Source organism: Boleophthalmus pectinirostris, unplaced genomic scaffold (genome assembly GCF_026225935.1).
Source record: "Boleophthalmus pectinirostris isolate CB_2022bp ecotype Guang Dong unplaced genomic scaffold, ASM2622593v1 HiC_scaffold_16, whole genome shotgun sequence".
Classification (NCBI taxonomy): Eukaryota; Metazoa; Chordata; class Actinopteri; order Gobiiformes; family Gobiidae; genus Boleophthalmus; species Boleophthalmus pectinirostris.
In genome coordinates this window covers 37,642,873-37,656,420 of record NW_026571095.1, presented here as the reverse complement: position 1 = coordinate 37,656,420, position 13,548 = coordinate 37,642,873, and the positions used below count along the sequence as shown (strand labels likewise).

Sequence of the window (13,548 nt, the reverse complement as noted above, 5' to 3'; positions counted from 1 at the left end):
GTGAACAGCCTGTTTGATATCGTCATGTCCCTCATAGTGCCGGGCCAGGTGGTAGGATGCTGCCCTATCCCCTGTGTCGTTGGCAATCTCAGACGCTTTCTGAATATTTCCCATGTAGCAGAAAACTCGAACAAGAGAGAGGTAATCCTGAGCCAACTCATAGTAGCGTAGTGCTGCATCCATGTCCGACTGGCTCTCAAGATACTGTGCCCACCATTTGTACACATTCTTGTCTCTCATTTTGTTCACATACATTTCTAGAGAGGATGTGTCGTCTTGAAGCATTCTTGGTACTTCAACCCTGTGGCTCTCGGATTTCTCAAAGAATGTGATGGCCTGTGCTTTCTTCCCTAAACTTTCCAGGTATTTTGCATAGTTGTAGTAGGTGGTACGCAGGTGGATGCGATCATGCGTTTCTGCTAGTTCCAGAGCTTTCAGCCAGTCTCCTGAGGCCTGGTAGAAGTTGTTGAGCAGGTCATATCGCTGACAGGACTTGTACAACTTCTCAGCGTCTTCCAACATGCCAAGCTGAATGGCTAACATTGCAACTTGTGCTTCAGCCTCTGGCTCGACCTCAGCCTCCTTCAAAGCTTTCGCTGCTCTGGGATTTCCCATATTCCCGAGGCAAACCCGTGCCACATCCAAGCGCCGGGTTTTTACACACATCCGCGCCATGTTTTCCCATACTGCTGCACTTTTAATTAGTTTGATAGACTTAAAGGCTTCATCCATATCCCCAATGGTCAAGTAAAAGCTGAAATTTAACATAGCGTCTCGGGTAGTTTTCTCACAGTTCTCCAGCCCCACAAAGTCTCGAAGTGCTCGTCTTGACACCATCTTTGGAGCAATGGGACTTTTGGGAGACAGGCGAAGGTGTGGAGATATGGCTTCAGATTGGCATGATGGATCCCTCTCCCCAGGCTTGCAGATGAAGTAATAATACGGCACATCCATTGCAAGGAGAGACTGCAGAACCGCTGGTTTGAGGTAGCAGTCGTGTAATAGAAGGCCATGTTCCTGAGTGCAGAACAGTGTCACCACGGAAACATCAGCCCCATCGACAGGAACAGGTGATGAACTCTCAGAGCTGACCGGCACAGTCTCACAAACGAAAAGACGAGGCTCACTTTCATCCCAGAAATGAGAAATGGGACAGCGGCCACTGAGCTCTGTCCCTTCTAACTGATGCCTGTCACCATCTTCAGATGGTGTGTGATACCACTTGAGGGTCTTCCACTAAAGAAGTCAAAGTGTGTAATGGTGTCCATCTCAACATCGTAAAAGTAGACTTTGTGGTCTGGCTTTCCGTTTTCCTGTGTAATAAGGATGCTGACTTGGCTGCCATTTGCGTTACACTTAACTGAACTCAAGTCCTCCCAGATTGGGAATAAACTCAGCCAGGTTCTTGGCACTTGAATGAGCTCTGGCATCTCTCCGGGAGAGATCAAACACTCTTATGTGAGCAGTGTCTGTGCCAACTATTAGATATGACTGGCACACACTGAGCAGTACTGGGTTTCCTTCGGTTTTTGAAAATGTTAGTAATTGCTTCACCGTGCCCTGGGGTGTACGGATCTGGACTCTACTGGGTTCTACAGTGTATAGATTCTCTCCATGTACGGCTACTACATGGGAGTCACAAGTAAATGACCCAGAAGTGCGTAAGGCTGTTTCTGAAATGTCATAAACAGTAATCTGCTTGCCACTCCAGACTATCAATGACTCCTTTGTACCACAGACACCCTTGATATGTGAGTCTGACTGCAGAGCCAAGTGCATCTCTGGATTGAACCGAGAGACACTGAGCTGAGTCGGTGAAACCTGAACGGCTGCCACCTGCTGGTTGAAGTGGGCTGACAGAACATGTTCAGACAGGGTCAGGGCAGTGTAGGAATTGTTAGCAGCTAAAAGATTTAAGTTGGGATTCCACTCTAGTTGTGTGACATTGCCTTGTATTTCAGTAGGAGCTTGTAACTTCCACTGGATTTTAGTGTCTGACTTGGTGCTGCCTGACTGAAACACCATTTTCCTCATTGCTACGCGACCACAGCTGGTACCTGCAGCCAGTATTTCTTTCCCTGAACAATAAGTGACACAGTTGACAAACTGTGTCCCGCAAAAAGTTTAATTCAGCTTCCACGGCTTGGGTTTACATCAAAAATCTAAATATCAACTTTTTCAACTTTAACCCTTTATTCCCTGATTTAGGATTAGGGTCAAATCTGACCCATTGGGTTTTACGCGTATCATTTCAAAGAATAACAATAGGAAAACACTGTCAATGTTGATCACCGCAATAGACAAGAAATGCCAGAAAAGTATCATATACTAACAACGGCTCCGAACACATATGGAGCCAAATCGTGCCGCTGCAAAAGCTTACAAGTGGCAAAAGAAAGGCTTTGAGTTGCCATGACAACCCAGACCAGATGGCTTTGAGTTGCCATGACAACCCAGACCAGATGGCTTTGAGTTGCCATGCCATGACAACCCAGACAGACCAGATCAGCTGAACAGCCAGGAGTACAATGATTCCATGGGAGGAGTTGACATGCTGGATGTGCGTCTTGAACACTGTAAATTTCCCATTCGGAGCCGTTGTTAGTATATGATACTTTTCTGGCATTTCTTGTCTATTGCGGTGATCAACATTGACAGTGTTTCCTATTGTTATTCTTTGAAATGATACGCGTAAAACCCAATGGGTCAGATTTGACCCTAATCCTAAATCAGGGAATAAAGGGTTAAAATTGAAAAAGTTGATATTTTGGTGTTCAGTGGACTCATAGCAGTCATTTATGTATAGTTCATAATTTTCCAAAGAAGAAAAGGGGTCTTGGGTTCTCCAGGGTTAAACAAATAAAGGACTGAACTGAGTGCACAAACTGTCGACTGGGTTTTTTGAACTTTTGGCGGGCGGCTTCCCGCTCTTCTTCTTCGCGGATCTCTTTGAGTAGAGTTAGAAATGGTGGGGGTTACCTCGCCTTTCTCTCAAACTTAATTGAAGGAGCATGATATCAGACTCAGTTGCACCTTTAATGAGTTGCTCTAGTCTGGCTTTGTTGGCGTCACTGACTTGCAGGCCTCCTCTTTGAACGACCTTGTTCGGTGTTCTTTCCAATCTGAGCAAAAAGTCCGACAGACACTCACCTTGTTTCTGGTGAAGGGCTCTGAATGTGAGGTAAAGTTCCCCACCCGATTCTGACGTTCCAAAAGTACTTTCCAATGCCTGTATGATTCCATATGATTCCATATGAGTTGCTTCAGGTTTTGACGTACCTACAGCTTGAATTATTTCCAAAGCTGGTCCTTTGAGACTTTCGACTATTCGCCTTCTTTTCTCTTTGTCTGAATACTCGTATTCCTCACTCATAAACTTTGCTTGTTCAATCCAGTTGTCCAAGTTGTCCTCTCCAGGGGGAGTGGGGTGGACTCCAGAGAAAGTTCTTAGACGCCTGTATGAACTACTTTCATTTGACTTTGTTGGTTGCAATACATCACTTACTGCACAAATGATTGACTCTGGATTTTGGTTCCAAGAAGCGCCAGGACTGCACAGTCGCTGAATATCCTCAAGTGTCTTCCCTTCCTCCTGCAGAAATTTGTCCAATTTCTCTGAAAAAAGGTCTGAACTACTGTCTTGTTCAGCGATAACTATCTGCCAATTAATGCCTTCTTCATCGATGGCAACTCCAGGGGGAACTCGGGAGGAGTCAACTGCTTCGCGGCATTCACAAAGCATTGTCAGCATTTTGCTTTCAGGGTCAAACATTTTGCCTCGCACTCTAACTCTGCCTAGGGCTTTTATGGTTTCAAGAGCAGCTTCTACAGTTTCAATCTTTTCATCTTCAGACACACCTACGACCATGAAGGCATGTGTAACATCTATACCTTCACCTCGGCACCACTTATTTATGCTAGGTAGACTAGCGTTACTTTTAGCCGCCATTATTTAACCAGGTTACTCAAAGTTGGGGTAAAAATCAAGTGCTTGCGTCACGGAACTCAGGTTACGTTTTGAGGTTACTGTTGTTTAGGTTGCAATAATAAATCTGGTTTACGGGAAAAGAAACTAAATCCCAGCGGTGCCTCCAATTTGTGTAGCACCCATCCCATGTAGCTAATGTGTTAATCAAATAGTGGTGGTACTATGGGCGGGGCCCTGGGTACAGTTACTTTTAAATACTAAGGAGATACAACTAAAAATCGAATAAAACTTTGTTTGGCGGTGCCTCCACTTAGCAGGAATATTTTAAATACGTAATTTTTTAAAACCCACTAAGAATAAATGAATTTATATTTATATGTATGTAACCCAATGAAATCTCTACCAATATATACCAATAATAAGCGCACACAAACTGTATAAAAATGCTAAATTTGTAATTTAGTCAATTAGAATAATGGGTCAAATTAAATGACACTCGTGTGTTTGTTACACTTAGAATTTACAATACAATAAAAAAAAAATTAACTAATAATAATAACACCCTCTTGTATTTCAGTCACATGTTCAACCCCTAACTTATTTCACCAGTTCAGTTCAGTTTTTGTTGCAGGCCTGATGTTGCTCGGGTGCGTTGGGGCCTTAAAACATATAAAATGGCCGCTTCACTTGCTGAGCAAACCAAAACAAAAAGCACGTGCACTGAGGCTCACTAGTATCACAACACCGTAGTTCCACTCAGTGAGGAGGGTCAAGGCGGCATACAGCACGTTCATGTCCATGAGCTTGTTCAAATGGCGGCGGTGTCTGCCTCGTGCAGGATTCAGGAGCAGCTCACACACGCAGGACGAGACTCTTGACATCCACAGCAGAAGGGTCCAAAGAGAGTGGCCTTGGTCCGCTGTGCATTAAAAAGTCTCCTTTTAGCTAATTATTAAAATAAACTCTCTATACTCTGCGTACCGAATTTACTATTAGGCTAGCTTTAGCGCTAGCATGCTAAGCCGCTAACTCATGATTAGCATTATTCATTTACTTGTACCAAACGGGCTGTTTTAATTCATTTACTTTTTATTCCTTTACAAAAAAAAATTTAAAATCACAAAAAAAATATATTGATTTCATCATTTTTCCATCATGTCGGGATGGATTCTGGTCCGTCGCGGACACCGTTTCTGTGGTCGGACACCGGCACCTGTACCTCTGCCTCAGAGCAGTGGAGGTCGGCGCTCCTGCAGCCGTGGGAGAGCCAGAGCCTTGTCTGTCTCCTACGGGGGGCGGACGTTAAATACTAACCCTAACCCTAACCCCTAACCCAATCACAAATTGAAAGGTCACTTCGAGAGAGAAAGGCTGTAGAGGAGGAACTGGAGAAGGTGTATAAAGAGGGACGTGCGGAGCCAGAGTTCAGAAAGATAGAGGCTCTTCACCACAGGTGTCTGGAGGCCGAGAGAAGGAGAGAAGACATTAATCTCACTCTACAAAGCACTCTGAGCAAACTGAAGAAGATGGAAATGGACTACAGTGAGGAACTGTCCCGGTGCCAAGAGGAAGTACCCCGTCTGCAGAACACTTTGACTATAGCCAGGGAGGAGTGCGTAAGCATCAGTGAGGAGCGCCTTAAGCTGCAGCAGGAAAACACTCAACTCCGTAAAGACATGGATGATTTAAGAAAATCTAAACTTGATTGATCAAAAGAAAGCCAAGCAACGGATGTCACAAATGGAACAGGAGTATTGCTTGAAAGAGCGAGAACTGGATGCTCAGATTCGTGAGTTGGAAGAAACAGGCAAAAGAAATAGTGCTGATCTAACCCGGCTTCTCACAGCAGAGCAAAAAAACTACTCAGTGCTGGAAAGAAGAGGCCAAAAAGCTGATCCAGGACTTTGAGACTAAAATAATGAGCCACAAGTCAGAGTTGAATCGTCAGAAGCAGCGTTCACATGAGCTTGAATTGCAGCTTGAAACTGATCGTGCCACTATTGCAGAGTATGAACGACAGCTAGCAGAGTATCAGGAGATGTCCAGCCGTCTTCAGCTACGCCTCACACAGGCTGAACAAAAAGCAACTACAGCTACACATCAGCTGAATATGATTGCATCACGACAGAGGAAAAGACCCATGGGCGACACAGAGACGATATGACGATACGACAACTCCACCTCAAATAGCTTTTTTTTTTTTTTTTTTTTTTAAATGTAATACTAATTGCATTTGTATGTGTATGTTACATTTGGGAGATGATAGGTGATAGTCTAATGTTTACAGAATACATATTTGTAATTAAAAAAAGAAAAAGAAAAAAGAAAAGAGAAAGAAAAAGAATAGTTAAAGAAGAAAGAAATAAAGAAAGAAAGGGGCTTTGTTCTTCTTCAAAGCAGACGGCACGGCAACCATGGATCTGGGGATTTAAAAAGCTCTGATTTGCCTTTAATCTTCTTTATAGAATGAAGTCTTTGTTCTTTGTTTAAAAGCCATAGTTTTAAATACATTTACGGCTGATGTAAACACTTTATTTGACTAACCCAATTTAGTATATTTTCCATAATATAATCTCTAATTGATTAGCTTTATCAGCTAGCTTAAAGCTAGTTTTGTGAGCTTATGTTTGGTAACCACAGCTGACAGTCAGAGCGGCACCATATACCTTTTGTAAAGCTACGATACGGAGATACGGAGTTAATTTTTAAAAAGCCGTGGAAGCTGAATTAAACTTTTTGCGGGACACAGTTTGTCAACTGTGTCACTTATTGTTCAGGGAAAGAAATACTGGCTGCAGGTACCAGCTGTGGTCGCATAGCAATGTGGAAAATGGTGTTTCAGTCAGGCAGCACCAAGTCAGACACTAAAATCCAGTGGAAGTTACAAGCTCCTACTGAAATACAAGGCAATGTCACACAACTAGAGTGGAATCCCAACTTAAATCTTTTAGCTGCTAACAATTCCTACACTGCCCTGACCCTGTCTGAACATGTTCTGTCAGCCCACTTCAACCAGCAGGTGGCAGCCGTTCAGGTTTCACCGACTCAGCTCAGTGTCTCTCGGTTCAATCCAGAGATGCACTTGGCTCTGCAGTCAGACTCACATATCAAGGGTGTCTGTGGTACAAAGGAGTCATTGATAGTCTGGAGTGGCAAGCAGATTACTGTTTATGACATTTCAGAAACAGCCTTACGCACTTCTGGGTCATTTACTTGTGACTCCCATGTAGTAGCCGTACATGGAGAGAATCTATACACTGTAGAACCCAGTAGAGTCCAGATCCGTACACCCCAGGGCACGGTGAAGCAATTACTAACATTTTCAAAAACCGAAGGAAACCCAGTACTGCTCAGTGTGTGCCAGTCATATCTAATAGTTGGCACAGACACTGCTCACATAAGAGTGTTTGATCTCTCCCGGAGAGATGCCAGAGCTCATTCAAGTGCCAAGAACCTGGCTGAGTTTATTCCCAATCTGGGAGACTTGAGTTCAGTTAAGTGTAACGCAAATGGCAGCCAAGTCAGCATCCTTATTACACGGGAAAACGGAAAGCCAGACCACAAAGTCTACTTTTACGATGTTGAGATGGACACCATTACACACTTTGACTTCTTTAGTGGAAGACCCTCAAGTGGTATCACACCATCTGAAGATGGTGACAGGCATCAGTTAGAAGGGACAGAGCTCAGTGGCCGCTGTCCCATTTCTCATTTCTGGGATGAAAGTGAGCCTCGTCTTTTCGTTTGTGAGACTGTGCCGGTCAGCTCTGAGAGTTCATCACCTGTTCCTGTCGATGGGGCTGATGTTTCCGTGGTGACACTGTTCTGCACTCAGGAACATGGCCTTCTATTACACGACTGCTACCTCAAACCAGCGGTTCTGCAGTCTCTCCTTGCAATGGATGTGCCGTATTATTACTTCATCTGCAAGCCTGGGGAGAGGGATCCATCATGCCAATCTGAAGCCATATCTCCACACCTTCACCTGTCTCCCAAAAGTCCCATTGCTCCAAAGATGGTGTCAAGACGAGCACTTCGAGACTTTGTGGGGCTGGAGAACTGTGAGAAAACTACCCGAGACGCTATGTTAAATTTCAGCTTTTACTTGACCATTGGGGATATGGATGAAGCCTTTAAGTCTATCAAACTAATTAAAAGTGCAGCAGTATGGGAAAACATGGCGCGGATGTGTGTAAAAACCCGGCGCTTGGATGTGGCACGGGTTTGCCTCGGGAATATGGGAAATCCCAGAGCAGCGAAAGCTTTGAAGGAGGCTGAGGTCGAGCCAGAGGCTGAAGCACAAGTTGCAATGTTAGCCATTCAGCTTGGCATGTTGGAAGACGCTGAGAAGTTGTACAAGTCCTGTCAGCGATATGACCTGCTCAACAACTTCTACCAGGCCTCAGGAGACTGGCTGAAAGCTCTGGAACTAGCAGAAACGCATGATCGCATCCACCTGCGTACCACCTACTACAACTATGCAAAATACCTGGAAAGTTTAGGGAAGAAAGCACAGGCCATCACATTCTTTGAGAAATCCGAGAGCCACAGGGTTGAAGTACCAAGAATGCTTCAAGACGACACATCCTCTCTAGAAATATATGTGAACAAAATGAGAGAGACAAGAATGTGTACAAATGGTGGGCACAGTATCTTGAGAGCCAGTCGGACATGGATGCAGCACTACGCTACTATGAGTTGGCTCAGGATTACCTCTCTCTTGTTCGAGTTTTCTGCTACATGGGAAATATTCAGAAAGCGTCTGAGATTGCCAACGACACAGGGGATAGGGCAGCATCCTACCACCTGGCCCGGCACTATGAGGGACATGACGATATCAAACAGGCTGTTCACTTCTACACACGAGCTCAGGCGTACAACAATGCCATACGGCTTTGTAAGGAGAACAGTCTGGACGACCAGCTGATGAACCTAGCTCTCCTCAGTAACCCAGAGGATATGATGGAGGCTGCCCGTTACTATGAGGAGAAAGGGACACATATGGACCGAGCAGTGGCTCTTTACCACAAGGCTGGTTATGTGTCAAAAGCCCTGGAGCTGGCCTTTGCCACAGAACAGTTCTCTGCTCTGCAGCTCATTGCAGAGGGTCTGAAAGAGGGCTCAGACCCCGCGCTGCTGGCACGCTGCTCTGACTTCTTTATTACACATGCCCATTATGAAAAGGCTGTGGAGCTATTGGTAGCAGCTAAGAAGTATCAGGAGGCACTGGAGCTGTGTGTGAGCCAGAACCTGGACGTCTCAGAGGAGCTAGCAGAGAAGATGACTGTGACCGAGTCAAAAGACATGTCTGAGGAGGCCAGGAAGGAGCTGCTGGAGAGGATAGCAGACTGCTGTATGCGACAGGGCAACTACCACCTAGCAACCAAAAAGTACACGCAAGCAGGGAATAAGCTAAAGGCTATGAGGGCTCTTCTCAAATCTGGTGACACAGAGAAAATCGTATTCTTTGCCAATGTTTGTCGTCAAAAAGACCTTTTTATTTTGGCCGCAAACTATCTTCAGTCTCTGGACTGGCGCACAGATCCGGAAATTCTCAAAACTATCATTGGTTTCTACACTAAAGGCAGAGCGCCAGAGCTGTTAGCGGGCTTCTATGAAGCCTGTGCACAGGTGGAAATAGACGATTACCAAAACTATGAAAAAGCACTTGATGCTCTGACTGAGGCCTATAAGTGCCTTTCAAAAGCGAAGGATACTTCTGGGAAACAGGAAGTCAAACTGTCAAACATGCAACACAAAATCACTTTAATCAAGAAGTTTGTCCATGTGCGCAGGTTGTATGTGGAGAACGCTGCAGAGGCTGTGCGTGTTTGTGAAGCCCTGTTAGAAGAGCCGGACTTAGACCCAGCTGTCAGAGTGGGGGATGCTTTTGGTTTCTTGGTGGATCACTACTGTCAGCAGGGCCAGTACCAAGTGGGATACCGCAGGTTAGAAGAGTTACAAAAACTGTTGCCGTCCCAAAACCTGCGGTACTACATCAACCCAACCAGTCTGGAGGCCCTGCAGAGAGAGATGGGCGTGATCCTAGACCACTCAGAACAGAAAGTGATCATGAAAGATGACGACGAGGTCATGGAAGAGTTAAATGAATCTCACTCATGACTTGTGACTTTTAGTTTTTATTTTATATTCGTGACTTCATCCTCCAGAGTGAATAAACAATGTGACAGCTGTCAGTGTAGTTGAGGTATTTCTGGTAAACTTTAAACTGACAGAAAAAGTGCTATCTCTACACATAATCTTATTTCATGAATACATTTGTTGAGTATACCATAACCCTAACCCTAACCCTAACCCTAACCCTAACCCTAACCAGAGGCTCAACCTAAACCAGACAACGCTGAAAGCCGATAATGACAGAGGTTGATGCGAGGAGTAAACGATTCCATTTATAATCAATGTTCTGCCTCTAAACCTTACCCATAATCACCGTTACGTTCGACAGAACAGTGGTAACAGAAATCAGTTGATTATGGGATTATAGTTCCGCATCAGTAGTTTGACCCCAAGCGTGGTCAGATAATTTTCCAATTGTGAATGATCTTGTCCAGAAGTGGACTGCTGCGTAGGATGTGTGTCCTCGCGTGACGTCTGTGGCGGGGTCCGTACCCAGGCCAACATTTCCGTGACCTTAGCGACCCCTCCTCCAATTCTTGTACAGGGGAAGAAGGGACCGGCTCAGGGACAACAGAGGAAGCAACAGGGACCAAATTAATTCTCGGGACTTTAGAAATCTTAACAATATCCGTATCCAAGAGATGTTCAGGGGCAACCACCGGATTCCTAACAGTCAAGTTGCGGGCAGGTGCTCTGCGCGGAGGCCTCTGCTCCAAAGGAGGAGCCACAGGAATGGACTGGTCCTGCGGCTGTGTCCAAGCCGGAGGCTCGTGTATCATCGCTGCAGTAACTGTTTGTGTGTGGGGCAACTCTCGTGGTGCTTGTGCTGACTCCAAAACCAATAAATCCTGCCGTTGTTCTGACCGTGTGAAATCTCTGAGCAAAGTTTCTGCCTGATCTATCACTTCTCAAGAAATGTTGGGAACATTTTTTCTGGCCCATCTCGTTGCAATGTGGAAAGCGTGCGACCAATCCTGCGGGGGATTCTGCGTCAGTTCAGCAACTATTTGGTCAACTTGTAACTGACAATGTTCTTGGAGTATTTGCAGAGTAGTGTATCCCCAATTCTTCGCGTTTCCCACAATCAAATCAAGTGTACGAGACGTGGGTAAAGCAGGCCGAATTCCCATAATCAAACTACGCACTGTACGAGAAATCATCACCAGTTGTTCTTCTTCAGTCTGTCCAGAAACTCTACTCAGATGATGCAAAACTTTCAGGAGAGAATGCAGCTGTCTAATCAAAATTCCTAACTGCTTATCAGCTGGTTGATAAGGATGACGTTGAAATTGTTCACGAGGAGGGAACAATTGTTTATCCCCTCTATAAGGTCTCAGCTGTTGTCCCTGAGCCCCCCGTGCACTAAAAGCTGCATAATATCTCGGTGAATACGGCAAGTCGTCACAATCGTCACAAAGTAATTCAAAGTGCTTGAAAAGTCTTAAAATCATCCAAATCGCATCGAAGATTAAAATAAAAAAAGAAGACATAAATTGGAGAGAAGAGTGCGAATGAAAACCTTTCAGTTATATGCACAGAAACAGAAATGTTTAGAGTCTGGATTTTAAACAGCGTCACAGAAGAGTCTGTCTCACATGTTCAGACTGTTCCAGGTTTTAGCTGCATGAACCTGAAACTCTGACTCCCCTTGTTTAGTCGTGACTCTGGGCACCAGCAGGAGGTCGTCCCTGAGCTCCTCAGAGTGTGAGATGTTCATATGACACTAAACATGTCACAGATGGACTTTGGTGCTCGGCCAGGAGACACTTGTACACAAGCAGGCTGTTTAAAGTCTATTCTCAGCAAGGAGCCAGCAGAGACCTGAGCAGGACTTATGTGCTCTCTTCCTAGTTCGAGAAGGACCCGAGCTGCAGCGTTCTGGATGTTCTGGATGTTGTGGATGTTCTGGATGTTCTGGATGTTCTGCAGCGTCTCACAGCTCGTTTGGAGGACCAGTGAGCAGAACATTACAGTATCCCTGGAGACACGCATGGATAAGTTTCCCAAGTCTGATTTAGACAGTAAACCTTTGATTTTTGCTAGTTTTTTAGCTGCAGATGTTATTGATTTGATGTGACTGTTAAAGTTCAAGTCTGAGTCCATTATACCCCTAGATTCTTGCCTGATTTGAAGGTTTAGAGCGAGAGACTGGAGGGATGCTGACACTGCCCTTTGTTTTCTGTGGACCACACTTGACTTCAGTCTTGTCAGAGTTTAGCTGGAGAAAGTTGTTTTGCATCCACACACTATCTTTGGATATGACCAAGTGACTCCACTGTCCATAGTCCCTGCTGCCAGGAGACGTAGATCGGTGCGGATAATTGCGACACGTTATTGCTGCTTATAACTCCTAATGGCACATTAGGATTGAACAACAGGGGGCCAGGATCCCCTGAGGCACCCCACAGGTCAGGGCCATGTCATCTGAGACACAGTTTCCAATTTCAACAAAATACTTCCTGCTTCTAGATACTTGAACCAGTTTAACAGCCAGAGATGCCCACCCAGTCCAGCTCTGGCCCGGCGCCACTCAGACCGTCGACTGGACTTTGGCATCAGCCGTCACAAAGACAGTCTCATCTCCATATAAATCAAAGGAGTTTATCATTTTTCAATAAACAGCTTTTTCAAGGACTTTGCCAAAAAAACGGCTTTTGGGTCTTTTTGTTGTGGCATCAAGACTTTTTTTAAAAATTTTTTTTTGTTTTTTTTTTTTTTAGAAAAAATAAAAATTAAAAAACAAAAACAAAACTAAAAAATGGTGCCTCCAGGAAAACGTTTCAGGCTGTAGTCAGCCCTTCCTCAGCTCCGAGGCACAGCAACAAAAGAAAAGGGGAGACGTGTTGCTCCACCAAGCGTCAGCCAAATAATGAGGAGCAGAGCCTGTGCGCGCAGGACAAGGGAGCAGAAAGGGAGGGGCCGAGCGGGCATGCCTCAACAACTCACCCGTCCCTGCCCTCTGTTTTTATTATTTTTTTATTATTTTTATTATTATTGTTTCTTTTCTATAAAATAAACCCTGTAAAACCTATAACTATATACAAAATATAAAATATAAAATATACAAAATAGGGAAAGGTGGCTTGGCGGGAGGCAGTTCAGTCCAGGTCAGGGTTAGGGTTAGGGTTAGTAACATCGTCATAAACCCATCCCCAGCCGGGAACGGGTGGAGCACGGGCTCTCGCACGGGTGGCGGCCCTCCGACCCCCACTGCTAAAACGGCGCGGACCCAGCCCACGGGCCCGGCGTCCAGACTGTCTGGACTGGACAGACGTCCAACCAGACTCCATTTTTGTTAATTTTCTATATTTTTTTGGTCTTTTGTTTTTTTATATTTTTTTGTTCTTTTTTTGCTTTTTTTTAAGAAAAACAAATAAATAATAAAATCAAAAAACTAAAAATGGTGCCTCAGGACTTTTTTTATTTTTTATTTATTTATTTTTTTTACACTATAAAAACAAAAGCTGATTTAGTTTATTTTT

The 13,548-nt window shown here is 44.7% G+C and overlaps 2 pseudogenes; one reads left to right on the top strand and one right to left on the bottom strand.

Annotated features, from left to right (window-relative positions):
• Window positions 1-3,868, bottom strand: part of LOC129408275 (intraflagellar transport protein 140 homolog) — a 5,422-nt pseudogene extending 1,554 nt beyond the window's left edge.
• Window positions 3,869-5,091: 1,223 nt separating this feature from the next.
• LOC129408274 (intraflagellar transport protein 140 homolog) lies at window positions 5,092-10,051 on the top strand (annotated as a pseudogene).
• Window positions 10,052-13,548: the final 3,497 nt, after the last annotated feature.